This window comes from Dendrobates tinctorius, unplaced genomic scaffold (genome assembly GCF_039654945.1).
Source record: "Dendrobates tinctorius isolate UK_male_01 unplaced genomic scaffold, ASM3965494v1 ptg000285l, whole genome shotgun sequence".
Taxonomy (NCBI): Eukaryota; Metazoa; Chordata; class Amphibia; order Anura; family Dendrobatidae; genus Dendrobates; species Dendrobates tinctorius.
The window spans coordinates 2,209,373-2,223,932 of NW_027361952.1; positions in this window are offsets into that span (position 1 = coordinate 2,209,373).

Below are 14,560 nucleotides of genomic sequence, written 5' to 3' on the forward strand. Positions count from 1 at the left end.
TTCAGGCGTGTGTCTCTTGCGCCCAGAATCGGTCCTCTCGGCAGCGGCCCGCTGGGTTACTCTATCCCCTGCCGGTTGCGGACAGGCCCTGTGAGATGGTCGGTATGGACTTTGTGGTGGGTCTGCCCAAGTCCAGTGGCAGCACCGTCATTTGGGTAGTCACCGATCATTTCTCCAAGATGGTACATCTGGTACCACTCTCTCGGCTGCCTTCGGCACGGGGCCTGGCAGCGTTGTTTATTAAACATGTTTTCCGCCTACACGGCATGCCGGACAAGATTGTCAGTGACCGGGGTCCTCAGTTTGCGTCTCGGTTCTGGAGAGAGCTCTGTTCTCTGCTTAGCATTGAGCTAAATCTCACCTTGGCCTATCATCCCGAGACGAATGGGTTGGTTGAGAGAACCAACCAGACCCTGGTGACATACCTGCAACATTTTGTCTCGGCCAGGCAGGATGATTGGGCATCTTTGCTGCCGTGGGCGGAGTTCACCTTGAACAATGCTGTGGCCAACTCCACCGGTCAGACCCCATTCCTCCTAAATTACAGTCAGCATCCGCGTGTTCCCGTTCCCATGCCCATGTCGTCCACCAACTCTAGGGTGGCAGACTGGGCAGTGGAGGCACGTGACATTTGGGATCGCACGCAGGATGCTATCTGGGCCTCCAAGGAGAGAATGAGGTCCTCCGCTGATACTCGCTGGCGCCCTGCTCTGACCATCACCCCTGGTGACTCAGTGTGGATCTCCGCTCGAAACATCAGGCTGCAGGCGGAATCCGCTAAGCTCTCACCACGCTATATTGGCCCTTTCAAGGTCCTTGAGCAGATTATCCCTGTGGTCTACCGTCTGGCCCTTCCACCACACTTGGCTATCTCGGACACGTTTCATGTGTCTCTCCTTAAGCGGGTTCACATGTCCCAATTTTCTGAGCCATCTGCCAGGATATCAGACCTGTCGTCAGACGAGTTTGAGGTCAATGCCATCGTGGGATGCAAGGTGATGCGGGGCAAAAAGTTTTACTTGGTGGATTGGAAGGGTCATGGTCCAGAGGCTCGGACCTGGTAGCCGGTGGAGAACATCCACGCTCCTCTTCTCATTGCAGAGTTTGAGCGGAGTGAGCCTCAGAGAGGGGGGTCATGTTAGGCGTCGGATTCCTGTTGTTGCTCAGCGAGAATCTCGAGCCTTACTTCCAGCGGTCTCCCATTCCTCTCCAGCCGCAGAGGAGGTGGCTCAGCAAACTTGTCGGTCCAGGCACTCTGCCCAGACCAGCTCCATGGGTTTGCTTGCTGCTGCCACCTCTGGCACAGTTATGGCAATACATGCTGCTCAGCAGCGAGATTCTCCAGGGACTAAGTCCCCATGTCGGGCCACTGACCATGCCCGTGGAGTGATATCCCATTGGAGATGGAAGGTCACGTGCTCAGGTCCTGCTCCTGTTCGGATTGGCCCATCCGAGAAGCCAGGCAGGTCCCGGACGCTCGTGGCTATAAAAGGTTCGCATGGCCGCTCGGCCATGCACTAGGATAAGACTGTATTTACAGACTATGTGGAGTGAGTGATGTATGCACGTATGATTAGAAATCCCTACCCTTGGTAGGCATGTGTTGTGCAGCCTAGCCTGCTAGCGCCCAGGCTTAGGCGTAGGTAGGTCAGAGGTTGAGCCAGGCATCTGTCCTCACCAGGGACTCGGCACGCCTCTGTGCACGTGCTCCATAGCCAGCGTCTATAGCGGCGTTCGCGGCAGCGACACCGCGCGCTCAGTGGGCCTAGAAGGACTCTAACCCAGTGTCCTTGGGGTAGAGTTCTGTGGCCGTATACTGTGCGCTCTTTTGGCCAGGCTCTGTGAGCTTAACAGGCTCCGGCATCTAGGTTCAGCGGTTGTGCGGCTCTGTGCATTAACAGTTTGCCCCTGTTCACATTGGGTGACGTAACCCACGTGTGACTGATTACACACCGCTAGATTCTCCCGCCATTATTTAGCAGCAGTATACCACCTCTGCACGGTGGACCCCGGGCTGCCAACGCACCTACTATTATTTTATAATTTGGTGCGTTCTGCCAGCCCTAACATATATATACAGTACAGACCAAAAGTTTGGACACACCTTCTCTTTCAAAGAGTTTTCTTAATTTTCATGACAATGAAAATTGTAGATTCACTCTGAAAGCATCAAAACTATGAATTAACACATGTGGAATTATATAATTAACAAAAAAGTGTGAAACAACTGAAAATATGTCTATGCTAGTTTCTTCAAAGTATCCACCTTTTGCTTTGATTACTGCTTTGCACACTCTTGGCATTCTCTTGATGAGCTTCAAGAGGTAGTCACCGTAAATGGTCTTCCAACAGTCTTGAAGGAGTTCCCAGAGATGCTTAGCACTTGTTGGCCCTTTTGCCTTCACTCTACGGTCCAGCTAACCCCGAACCATCTCGATTGGGTTCAGCTCTGGTGAATGTGGAGGCCAGGTCATCGGGCATAGCACCCCATGACTCTCCTTCTTGGTCAAATAGCCCTTACACAGCCTGGAGGTGTGTTTGCGGTCATTGTCCTGTTGAAAAATAAGTGATGGTCCTACTAAACGCAAACCGGATGGAAAATCATGCCGCTGCAAGATGCTGTGGTAGCCATAGTAGTTCAGTATGCCTTCAATTTTGAATAAATCCCCAACATTGTCATCAGCAAAGCACCCCCACACCATCACACCTCCTCCTCCATGCTTCAAGGTGGGAACCAGGCATGTATAGTCCATTTTCTGCGTCGCACAAAGACACGGTGGTTGGAGCCAAAGATCTCAAATTTGGACTCATCAGACCAAAGCACAGATTTCTACTGATCTAATGTCCATTCCTTATGTTCTTAAGCCCAAACAAGTCTCTTCTGCTTGTTGCCTGTCCTTAGCAGTGGTTTCCTAGCAGCTACTTTACCATGAAGGACTGCTGCTTAAAGTCTCCTCTTAACGGTTGTTGTAGAGATGTGTCTGCTGCTAGAACTCTGTGTGGCATTGACCTAGTCTCTAATCTGAGCTGCTGTTAACCTGCGATTTCTGAGGTTGGTTGTCATGATCTGACAGTTTTAAATTGCACTGGGTGAACTTTTTTTACTTTGGAAAGTTCCAAGGTGTCTTGACTGTCCCCGGTGGTGGTTAGTGGTATTGCACTTTAGGTTTTTGTGCACTTAATTATGGATCAGGTGTGACACCCTATAAAGGTGTGCTAGGGGTGTGCAATCACTGCCTGTGATATTGTGAGATTGTGTTCACTTTGAGTTGGAGAGCCTGGAGGAAGGATGGAGCTGGTGAGGAGTCCTGCGCAGCTTAGCCAGGGGGGACGTGTTTCAGCTATGGTGTCTGGACGAAGGGCTGGCATGGCGTGGTGGGGTCGCAGTGATGGTGTCAGCGGGAAGTGTCTGCATGGACTGGTGGAGTGGCGACTATGGAGAGTGGCACTCACCATGTGGCACTTGGCCGCTGAGCTGGACTCAAGCATGCTCGACTTCGTGTCAGAAGCTGAACTCATCCTTGGGACTCTGGTACTAAGCAGCTGCAACTGGTGGTGGACTCTGCTCCAAGGCTGCACTAAGGTGAAGGGTCCTGTTATGGTGATGGATCCGGGTGGAGGAGAAGACGCACGCAGGTGGTGGGCTCTGTTGCTAGGAGCGCACGCAACAGAGCAAAGCTAAGTGGTGTTTCCCCTGTATTGTCTCTTTCCTCATGTGTGTTATTAGTGCAGTGGTGGGATTATTCTCCGCACCGACCCATTCCCTAGTGAGGGTTTAGGGTCAGGGTGAGCAAGGGTGTTAAGGTACGTGTGCGGCGACAGGTGCGGAGCCTGTATAGGGAATGTAAGGAGTGCAGGGACACTGGCTCAGGGGAGCTTAGGAGGTCTCCACGTCCCCCATTCCCTATCGCAGGGCCCACCATTGTTAAAGTTTCCCAGGTTCCCCCTTTATTATTTAAATTCGCCTTTCTGGAGGCGGGGTTTCCAGATTGTATGTATAACGTGTAAAACCCAAATTCGCCAGGTGGAGGCGGCGTATCCACCTGCACGTATTATTATTTAAATGCGCCCCACTGGAGGCGGTGTATCCAGGGTCACGTGTGTCACATGGGTTCGCCTTGCAGTAACATCTGCGTCCAGACACACGTGACCATGACATTGGTGTCTCGGATGAACTTATGTGAAGGGTTAATACTAAAATCAGAGCTGAAGTTTTGTTTTATCCATTCTCTGAAGGTTTCGTTCCTCCATTTTTGTTGCTGTAAGATAAATTTTTGCAATTGGCATGGGCTGTCATGAAACCAGACTGTTCCCATCAGGTGCAAGATAAGGGAGGCGGGAGAGTAAAACTCTGAAGAATATGCCATTATACTACTTTCTACGCTATTTAGGTACGGACATATATGCAGTTCCAGTTTTCTTGCAATATTATTGGCTTACAAAGTGAAGCATTACCATGATGTTATTGGTAGTTGAGAACCTTGCATAATTAAGCAAAATATTATAAAAGAAGTGACTAAAATAAAGGGACTTAGTGATCTGTCTCGATCCTCCCGTACAGAGACCCCTGTCTATGTGTGGTCATTTGAGTTGCTAGCAACACTGGAATAATTTGGAAATCACTGGCTCAACCGTGAAGGGTTAATTTAGCCCTCCCTAAATAGCTACCTCAACAGTGGTGCCCAACGTGGGGCCCCCGAACAGGGACGCCTCTGCCCCCGGAGGACAAAAAGACAAAGGACCCTCGGAGCGGACACAGGTGCTGGAAAATTGGGACTGATCATCCCCCACGACAACCACGGTAAGTTGGCAGTTATACTGTTCAGACTCACCGTTGGTGTGGTTTTCCTGTGCTTGTTGCTGCAAGGAGAATCTGAGGTTTGTCCCCTGGTGGGGTGATTCATGGGTGAAATCATATAGAGGTGTAGTCCCGTTGGGGGCCCAGTGCTCGAACCATACCTCATAAGGGACGGACACCCCGGATTGACCAGTGATTGTGACTCTCTTTATAGTCAAAATATCCTGAAATTCCCGATCATTATTAGTATTGGGCGTGGTGATGTGATCGAAGATGGGTAGGATATGTAACTCAGGTATATATAGATAGATATATATAACCAGAGGTGTCCGGAGGGATAGTCTGAGACGCCCTCCTCCTTTCCCTTAGTACCGCGAATTTTGGGCAATCCCTGAGGGGGATTATTGACCCGGTGGAACAGAGACTGAAATGGCCGCCAGATCTGTGCATAATTTAAGTCAGGGTATTTAGCTCTAAAGGAGAGAATTATGTTTCTGTGGAAGAAAAAGAAAAGTTTGGAATTGTGTGAAGGATCAGATACTGTTAGTCTTATGATTCAAAGACGAGGAAAGAAATCTGTCAGGAATGCAGGAAAAATATTTTCGATTCTGGGATTTCCTAAGGGCGGGAGGTTGCAGCCTACGCTATGGGATGAAGGAGTTAAAAAAGAATAAAGGAAGGTTGACTGATGATGGATTATTTGACGGAAAAGAAGAATTTTGTGGCTTGGCACATAAATTGTGTGAGGAAGGTGTTAGGAAGATCAGAGGAAGTGAATTCTGATTGTTTCTGTTACTGCTATGTTGAAGAAGGAAAAATTGTCTATTATGACAGGGACGGGATGGTTTGTGGTTCAAGAAAGTGACTGTGGTGTGAGAAAGTGATTGATTAAGAAGGAACTAAGGCTAGTTTCACACTAGCATTTATTTCCTGCAGCGCACGGCGCCGCTAAGCCTCGCCCCCTCCCGGCTCCCTGCCCGCCCCATCCGGTCATCGGCGCCTACTAGCGCACATGGACGCTTGCGATCTGCGCACCCTATCTTTAGCATAGGGTGCGCAGACCGTGCGCTGGCCGTGCGCTAGTAGGATTTTAGCGTGCGCTGCGCACTTTTGAAGGTGCGCCGGTGTGCGCCGAACGCAGCATGTTGCATTTTGGCGCGCACGGCGCACCTTCAAAAGTGTGCAGCGCACACTAAAATCGTACTAGCGCACGGCCAGCGCACGATCTGCGCACCCTATGCTAAAGATAGGGTGCGCAGATCGCAAGCGTCCATGTGCGCTAGTAGGCGCCGATGACCGGATGGGGCGGGCAGGAAGCCGGGATGGGGCGGGGCTTAGCTGCGCCATGCGCTGCAGGAAATAAACGCTAGTGTGAAACTAGCCTAAGATTAATACTAATGTGTGAGGCAGACGAATAGTTAAGAATGATTTGAAAGAAGAGGTCTCCCTGCTAGATAACAATTGTACAAGGAGAGAGAGAGTCGCAGCCCCCACCTTTGCTGACGGCACCTATTATCAGCCACCGCTGCCAGCCTCAGTCCCCGCTATACCTAATATTGCTAGTGGCTATGAGTATCCAAGGAAAAAAAAAAAAAAAAGGTTTTGAGAAGACTTTATCCCGCTCTGTTCAGCAGAGAGAGAGAGAGAAAGAAAAAAAAAAGAGCAGACAGCAGCCTCTAGCCCCCACCGCAGCTGCGAGCACACAGTGTGCCCTTCAGCCCACACAGCAAACTCTCGCCCCCCACTCAGACATCAGCTACTGGGAACCCTGCTCCTCAGCCCCTCCCTGCTAATTCTCGTTACTGCTCAGTTCGTGATCTCTCCCACATGTCCAGTAAATTTATTAGGGGCAGATTTATTATCACAGTTCCGCTCTGGGATACAATTCCAAGATGATGGTCAGATGGCTCTTACGGTATATAATCCCTATGTAGATGAAGACAGTGAGGAAATCTGTATTTTGCATGCCCTTCATACGGTTATGATGGCCCTGATAGGCTCAGATCCACCCCAATATTGCCTGAGGATCAATGACTCACCCCATACCTCTCAGAGATACTATCTAAACTCTGGTCAAAAGGGCCAAATGATATAGGGAAAATGCCTGTAGAACCAGTAAAAGTGTTTCTCAAACCTGGTGCTTAATCCTCATACTCTTTTGTCCCAAATACCCCAGGATGCTGCTTGGTTTACAGTTATTGATCTTACCAATGCCTTCTTTAGCATTCCATTACACCCAGACTGTCAGTTTCTATTTGCATTCACTTAGCAGGAACGACAGTTAATATGGACAGTTATGCCACATGGGGCCCAAAACAGTCCCAACCAGTTTGCAAAAAAATATGAGCAGGTGTCTTTTGCCATTTCTGCCACTGTTAGCCTCCTTAAGTTTCTGGCAGCACTGAACTGTAGGGTTTCGGCCTCGGGACTTCAGTTCTGCCTTGGTCAAGTGATATTCTTGGGTCACTGTCTCCGTCAGGGTGCCAGACACCTCGCAGAAGAAAGAAAAATAGCTGTCAGCTCCCTTCCTTTACCAAAAGATGAAACTGAACTCTAGCGTTTTCCTGTGCACTTATTTTTATCAGTGGATACCGGATGCATCCCGCATAATGCAACCCCTTTACAACGCCTTGAAAGATGGTATAATGAACTATAAGGGAAGATGGCAGTGATGAGGATTACCTCCAACATGATTGTTCCAAACTTCTGACTGAAAAAACAGCTACTCCACCAAATGTCAGTGAGAATTCACTCCCAAATCCTGATCTGGTGTTATACACGGATGGTTCAAGATATGCTGATGAGTTTGGTAGATTCCACACGGGATATGCTGTTACCACAGAGGACACTCTCGCCCTCACAATCAGCACAAGAAGCAGAACTCCAGGCTCTGTCTACTGCATGTACTTTGGCCAAGAACAGCCGGGCTAATATATACACGGACTCACGGTATGCATTTGGTATTGCTCACGATTTTGGGGATCTATGGGCCAATCGAGGGTTTATTACTACTGCCGGAACCCCAGTGAAAAATGCTGAAGCTGTTAAAACCCTCATGGACTCGATCAAATTACCTACTCAGGTGGCTGTTATCAAAGTTAAGGCGCACGGTCCTAGGAACAGTCCACAGACTGTGGCAACGCATTTGCGGATATGCAAGCAAAGCCGCCGCACTTTTACCCGTTGAACCAACCATACTAGCTATGGTGACCACACGCTCTCAGCGTAAACAGTTACAAGAAGCATTGACCCTGCAAGAACCTGATGATCTACAACAGACTGAAGTTTTCTGTCGAACCCTGTGAGACCGCTTAATGACAACGCAGAGAATGTCTCCAAAGGAAGAGGTGAAGCAATGGAAGACTGATGGGGCACGAATGGATAATGGTCTCTGGAAAAAGGACCAACTCGTGTGTCTCCCTAAGCGGATGTACCCTGCTATTGCCACATGGGCACATGGACCTACACATCGAGGAAAGAATCAGGCCCTCGCACTGGTGCAAAAATTCTACTAGGCCCCAGTTGGCCGGAAGCATTCCCTGTTACCAACATGACTGCAAAGACCACAGCGAAGAAACTGGTGATGGAAGTTATATGCAGATATGGGGTTCCAGAAGTTGTTGAAAGTGATAAAGGCCCGGCCTTTTCTTCCCATGTGTACCAAGAAGTTCTGACAATGCTTGGATCCACTGTAGCCCTCCATACTCCGTACCACCCACAATCCAGTGGGAAAGTTGAGAGGCTGACCGGCACACTGAAGGGACAATTGACCAAAATGATGCAGGAGACTACGGCTCCATGGCCAGAGCTCCTACCCATTGTGTTATACCATATTCGTACTACCCCTATTGCAAAACCTGGCCTGTCCCCATATGAGATATTGTTTGGTGCTAGGCCCCCAGTTGCAAATTTCCAGCGTCAGCAGTTATCAGAAGAAACTGACCGTGCTGTCCAATATGTTATTCAGCTTAGCAAGATTTTTTTTACTAACACCTATGCTCTAGTTTCTTCTTCTCTTCCAAATTCAGCAGAAACCGACACCTGTCATAACCTGAAGCCTGGTGATTTGGTAGTCGTGAAGAGGCATGTCAGGAAGCACGGACTAGAACCCTTGTATGACGGTCCCTATCAAGTTCTCCTCATCACCCCTATATCAGTGAAACTAGAAGGAAGACTGACTTGGATTCACGCATCGCACTGTAAGCTGGTTAAACAAGCCAATAGCAAATAAAGGGGGGCATAATGTTTTGGTTTTTTGCATTTTATTATCATACTAGCTGAAGAGCCCGGCACTGCCCGGGCATAGTAACTAACTGTGGTTAGTTATAGCAAATTATAATTATCCTCCATCCCATAGTCCCGTGCCCATCATACATAGCCATGATCCCATAGTCGAATGCCCATATACCCATCACACATCCTCCATCCCATAGTCGAATGCCCATATACCCATCACACATGCTCCATCCCATAGTCCCATGCCCATATACCCATCACACATCCTCCATCCCATAGTCCCATGCCCATATACCCATCATACATATCCACAATTCCATAGTCGAATGCCCATATACCCATCATACATATCCTCCATCCCATAGTCCCATGCCCATATACCCATCATACATATTCGCCATCCCATAGTCGAGTGCCCATATACCCATCATACATATCCGCCATCCCATAGGCCCGTGCCCATATACCCATCATACATCCTCCATCCCATAGTCTCATGCCCATATACCCATCATACATATCCTCCATCCCATAGTCGAGTGCCCATATACCCATCACGCATCCTCCATCCCATAGTCCCATGCCCATATACCCATCATGCCCATATACCCATCATACATATCCTCCATCCCATAGTCCCATGCCCATATACCCATCATACATATCCTCCATCCCATAGTCGAGTGCCCATAAACCATCACACATCCTCCATCCCATAGTCCCATGCCCATATACCATCATACATATTCGCCATCCCATAGTCGAGTGCCCATATACCCATCATACATATCCGCCATCCCATAGGCCCGTGTCCATATACCCATCATACATATCCTCCATCCCATAGTCGAGTGCCCATATACCCATCACACATCCTCCATCCCATAGTCCCATGCCCATATACCCATCATACATATCCTCCATCCCATAGTCCCATGCCCATATACCCATCATACATCTCCTCCATCCCATAGTCCCATGCCCATATACCCATCATACATATTCGCCATCCCATAGTCAAGTGCCCATATACCCCTCACACATCCTTCATCTCATAGTCCCATGCCCATATACTCATCATACGTATCCTCCATCCCATAGTCCCGTGCCCATATGCCCTTCATACATATCCGCCATCTCATAGTCCCGCGCCCATATACCCGTCACACATATCCACCATCTCATAGTCCCGTGCCCATATACCCGTCATACATATCCTCTATCCCATAGTCCAGTGCCCATATATCCATCACACATCCTCCATCCCATAGTCCCATACCCATATACATATCCGCCATCCCATAGTCCCGTGCCCATATACCCATCATACATATCCTCCATCCCATAGTCCAGTGCCCATATACACATCACACATCCTCCATCCCATAGTCAACCATTGTGACATCATAATGAGCGGCGGCGGGGTTTGCAACCTTTGATGACATCAGCGTTGCCATGGCAACCATTGTGACATCATAATGAGGGGTGGGGCTTGACACGCACACACTGCTTCCCCAGTATGCAAATAGGGGCATTGTGACATCATAATGAGGGGCGGGGCTTGACGCGCACACACTTTTCCCCCCAGTATGTAGATAGGGGCAAAATTGTTTGGTGAATTGGAACGTGCGGGGTTAAAATTTCGCCGCACAACATAGATTAGGACGCTCTCGGGGTCCAGACGTGTGACTGTGCCAAATTTTGTGGCTGTAGCTGCGACGGTGCGGATGCCTATCCCGGACATACACACATACACACACACACACACATATACATACATACACACATACATACACACTTTGAGCTTTATATATTAGATTATCATTGGTAGAAGTTACAGTTAAAGTTAGAAGATATTCAAAGACTCAAAGATCAATACGATAAAGACAATGATTGTAATAGGGACAGTTGGTGGTCAGACACTTTTTCCTTTCTCAATCCAGCCAATTGATTTAAGGGAATTGGGGGCTGGATAGCTGGGATCTTACAAAGCTTGTTGCACATTGCTGCCTGTATCCTTGTTGTATATGTGATGCTAAAACTTGTTCTTTGGTGTATTTCTGTATGTATTAGGAAAGTCTGCACTAAGACAGCTAATGATGATACCAAAGGTGTCGTTGCCTCTGCTCTTCTCTGCACCGATCTCAAAAGGCTACTTGATGAAGATGTTGAAGCCAAGCACATGCCTACCTACAAAAGATCTCCACCACCGTCATCAAAAATTGTTATTCGTGAAGAGCAGTATACAGGGGGATGGGTGCGCCGCTACAGCCATGACTGATAACACGGCATCAGCCATGTGAAGACCAGTACCCCTCAAGCTGTTAGCTTGGGATAGCACCTCTGATGCTGCATATGTGTTAAAAAATTTATCTAGGGGGGAATGTGAAGGGTTAATACTAAAATCAGAGCTGAAGTTTCGTTTTATCCATTCTCTGAAGGTTTCATTTCTCCATTTTTGCTGCTGTAAGATAAATTTTTGTAATTGGCATGGGCTGTCATGAAACCAGACTGTTCCCATCAGGTACAAGATAAGGGAGGCGGGAGTGTAAAACTCTGAAGAATATGCCATTATACTACTTTCTACGCTATTTAGGTATGGACATATATGCAGTTCCGGTTTTCTTGCAATATTATTGGCTTACAAAGTGAAGCATTACCATGATGTTATTGGTAGTTGAGAACCTTGCACAATTAAGCAAAATATTATAAAAGAAGTGACTAAAATAAAGGGACTTAGTGATCTGTGTCGATCCTCCCGTACAGAGACCCCCGTCTCCGTGTGGTCATTTGCGTTGCTAGCAACACTGGAATAATTTGGAAATCACTGGCTCAACCGTGAAGGGTTAATTTAGCCCTCCCTAAATAGCTACCTCGACACTTATCCTCCACAGCAGAGGTGACTCTTGGCCTTCCTTTCCTGGGGCGGTCCTCATGTGAGCCAGTTTCTTTGTAGCGCTTGATGGTTTTTGCCACTGCACTTGGGGACACTTTCACAGTTTTCCTAATCTTTCAGACTGACTGACCTTCATTTCTTAAAGTAATGATGGCCACTCGTTTTTCTTTACTTAGCTGCTTTTTTCTTGCCATAGTACAAATTCTAACAGTCTATTCAGTAGGACTATCAGCTGTGTATCCACCAGACTTCTGCACAACACAACTGATGGTCCCAACACCATTTATAAGGCAAGAAATCCCACTTATTAAACCTGACAGGGCACACCTGTGAAGAGAAAACCATTTCCAGGGACTACTTCTTGAAGATCATCAAGAGAATGCCAAGAGTGTGCAAAGCAGTAATCAAAGCAAAAGGTGGCTACTTTGAAGAACCTAGAATATAAGACATACAGTATTTTCAGTTGTTTCACACTTTTTTGTTAATGATATAATTCCACATGTGTTAATTCATAGTTTTGATGCCTTCAGAGTGAATCTACAATTTTCATAGTCATGAAAATAAAGAAAACTCTTTGAATGAGAAGGTGTGTCCAAACTTTTGGTCTGTACTGTATATATATATTTATTTTTTTCTGTCTTATTGTCTGAATTAATGGAGTAAATCTTATATGATTATACTGTTTGGGCCTGATTGCACCCTTTTCAATTTGATTTTACTTTTGATAAACTGTATATCACATATCTATTTGACTTCCAGTTGCCATTGGATCTGTCCTTGTGTAGTTTTACTGCTCCTAGCTGATCATGTCCAATGCAATCTGTTTCAGATGGCTTTTTTTCTAGAATAGCTCTGCTCTGCCTACAGAACTGACATACAGTGGGTATGGAAAGTATTCAGACCCCTTTAAATGTTTCACTCTTTGTTTCATTGCAGCCATTTGGTAAATTCAAAAAAGTTCATTTTTTTCTCATTAATGTACACTCTGCACCCCACCTTGACTGAAAAAACAGAAATGTAGAAATTTTTGCAAATGTATTAAAAAAGAAAAACTGAAATCTCACAAGTTCAAAAGTATTCAGACCCTTTGCTCAGTATTGTGTAGAAGCACTCTTTTGAGCTAATACAGCCATGAGTAGTGTTGAGCATTCCGATACCGCAAGTATCGGGTATCGGCCGATACTTGCTGTATCGGAATTCCGATACCGACTTCCGATATTTTTTCAATATCGGAATTCGGCATCGGAATCGGAAGTTCAGTTGATTGACGGCCTGACGTCATCATGATGCGCGGTGTGTGCGCATCATGATGCGCCGTCATTTCGGGCCTTCCGGGGGTCTCTGCCGGCCTGCCGGGGGGCTGTGTGGACTGCCCGGGGTCTGTACCGGCCTGCCGGTGGTCTGTGCACCCTGTGGGGGTCTGTACCGGCCTGCCGGGGGGCTGTGCCGGCCTGCCGGGGGGCTGTGCTGATGTCCGGGGGTCTGTGCAAGCATCGTCCGATGGGACTACAAGTCCCATCGGGCGATGCCTGCTACCATGACAGTGATTGACACATTAGCCAATGATGGGACAGTAGTAGTCCCATCATCCGGCTAATGTGTTAAATGTTAAAAAAAAAAAAAAAAAATACTACATACATACTACATGCATGCTACATACATACTACATGCATGCTACATACATACTACATGCTACATACATACTACATATATACTACATACATACTACATACATGCTACATACATACTACATGCATGCTACATACATACTACATGCTACATACATACTACATGCATGCTACATACATACTACATATATACTACATACATACTACATACATGCTACATACATACTGCATGCTACATACATACTACATACATACTACATACATACTACATGCATGCTACATACATACTACATATATACTACATGCATGCTACATACATACTACATGCTACATACATACTACATATATACTACATACATACTACATACATGCTACATACATACTGCATGCTACATACATACTACATACATACTACATACATACTACATGCATGCTACATACATACTACATGCATGCTACATACATACTACATGCATGCTACATGCATGCTACATACATACTACATGCTACATACATACCACATACATACTACATACATACTACATACTACATATATACTACATGCATGCTACATACATACTACATGCTACATACATACCACATACATACTACATACATACTACATACATACTACATGCTACATACATACTACATATATACTACATGCATGCTACATACATACTACATGCTACATACATACCACATACATACTACATACATACTACATGCTACATACATACTACATATATACTACATGCATGCTACATACATACTACATGCTACATACATACCACATACATACTACATACATGCTACATATATACTACATGCATGCTACATACATACTACATATATACTACATGCATGCTACATACATACTACATGCTACATGCATGCTACATACATACTACATACATACTACATGCTACATACATACCACATATATACTACATACATACAATACATTCATACAATACATACATAGACATACAGTACATATAA